Genomic DNA, 2,159 nt, shown 5'->3' with positions numbered 1-2,159 from the left:
TGTCTTTCACTCCATTTCACATTATAACAACAACCACACAAACGAGAATTGGATTCTAGGTAAAAAGTATAAGAGCTGAATAACAAACTAAAATTTGTTGATGATAGTTAGGTTGGTGGAGTTTTATATCAGCTGGACTTCTTTTACCTTTTCTAAGGTTTGAGACTTTGTTTTTCTTCCCTTTTTTTTTGTTGTAGGCAGGATAAAGAGTTCCTTTTTTGAAGAACACAACTGAACCCGAGCTGAGGCTTCTTTTCTAAATTCTTAAAGTGATAATATTTTGTCTTAAACTTGATATAATTTGAAGAGACACACATTTCACCTCATTTTACAAGAAGAGAATTTCCGGTGCAGGAGAACTGAATGAACTGGGCAACAAGTTCAGTTGCGTCCCAACAGGCAGATCAGATCTGAATTTGTTGATCAGGCTAACCAATCAGATCATCTACATCAGGGGTGTCAAACTCATTTTGGTTCAGGGCCATATTCAGCCAGTCTGATCTCAAGTGTGCCAGACCAGTAACATAATAGCAAAACAACCCATGGTCAACTTGTTATCAGTAACTTTGTTTTTGTTTTATTTTTTTCTCAGTTGTAAAAATGCCACAAACTACCCAGTAACCTAATAACGTATTATTATTATTATGATTATTATTATAGCTATTATTATTTTTTGGTAATAGACAGTACTTGCACCTTACCGACGACTAGAGCAGGGTGACCAAACTCAGTCCTCGAGGGCCGATTACCAACAAGGAGCAATGGCAGGTTGTCTTGAAAACATGTAGGACACTGGCCCTCGAGGACTGACTTTGGACACCTCTGGACTAGAGTGTAGTGTAAAATTCACCTTACAACAACACCGCCCCAACATCATAAGTGTGTACACCTTACATTATGATACACCTACCACACACATGACAATTCTACGTTCCGTTTTCAAAGACCTTCAAGGAAACTGTAAGACACACCTGCGCTACCCAAGATGCACCTTGAACCGGCCGCTCCTCTCTACGACCCTCCGTAGATCTGGACAACCCAAAACTCACAGTACTGGTATAGTCAACCCTCCATATGGGTGGCTGCTTGTGACCGAGGCTTATGGAGTCTGCATAGATCCACATAATTTTGCATGTCGTTAAGCATTAAGATGATTTTCGGCTAAGTAATAATGATCACATCAATCACTTCGATACCTGAGGGAGAATTCAATTAGGGCTTTCTCACATTAATGGCAGCAGAAAATAGAAGGACATACCCCTCTTGATTAGGCTCATTTGCTGTGTCCTCTCCTTTTTAATAACGCATTGGATCTAATTACCGGTATGAGCGATCAGCCAGTGCTCCATCACTGCTGCTACTTTCTTCACCCAAACATCTTGTTACCAATCAAACAAAATCTCCTCTGTTAATGAGAGCTGTGGCCCTGCAGGACGTCACTCAAAAGCTGCTCGGCTTACTCGAAAAAATCAGAAGGAAAACCCAACTGAAAGCTGCTACGGCATCACGTTAGCGTGCAGTCAGAATTGAGTTTAATTAGAATAAATGCTGATTGTCCTCATCAATATCAGCTTTACGATGTGTAATTAACAGCTGTAAAGGAGCCGAGTGTGTTGAGTTAATGAGGCGTGAGCACCAGGGGGGCAAGTGGGGGGAATGTAGACTGCTGAGAGCTGACCTGCACAGCAATAAACACACAGCAGAGGTGCATCACGCCAAGCTGGTGAACTAAGTGCTTACTGTTATGCACAAGTTTTCTAATAAAGTTTCCCAAAATAGAAGGCATCTCTATTTTGAAAGTTTCTTCCTGAACCTTTACAGTGCTGCTGGCTGCAAGTTTTTTTGTGCTTGATTTGATGTGCTAAAAATATTTAACACAAACTCTAGTATAGCTAAAAAAAAACTATTCTGACAGAGAAACACTACTTCCTCCCAAGAATGAGACAGCTATCCCAATGGAGGGACAAAGTTACAATATCCTAAAAAAAAAAGTTAAATATGTTTCAGCCAATTCAAGAAGATACATTTTTACTTTATATTGAATAGCTACACATACATGAAAATATTTGAAACCTTTATTTTGAATAATTTTGTTGATTATGGTCACGTGTTTATCTACTACCTATGACATTATGAGTCAGAAAATTTGAATATTCCAT

General features: G+C 39.2%; 1 protein-coding gene across 3 annotated transcripts in view; it reads right to left on the bottom strand.

Moving 5' to 3' along the window:
• The window catches only part of bahd1 (bromo adjacent homology domain containing 1), a 36,790-nt gene that overhangs the window by 23,595 nt on the left and 11,036 nt on the right, over positions 1-2,159 (bottom strand). The window lies entirely within an intron of this gene.

The sequence above is a fragment of the Oryzias melastigma genome, linkage group LG22 (genome assembly GCF_002922805.2).
Source record: "Oryzias melastigma strain HK-1 linkage group LG22, ASM292280v2, whole genome shotgun sequence".
Classification (NCBI taxonomy): Eukaryota; Metazoa; Chordata; class Actinopteri; order Beloniformes; family Adrianichthyidae; genus Oryzias; species Oryzias melastigma.
The sequence above is the reverse complement of the archived record's forward strand: the minus strand, read 5'-3'. Positions and strand labels throughout refer to the sequence as shown.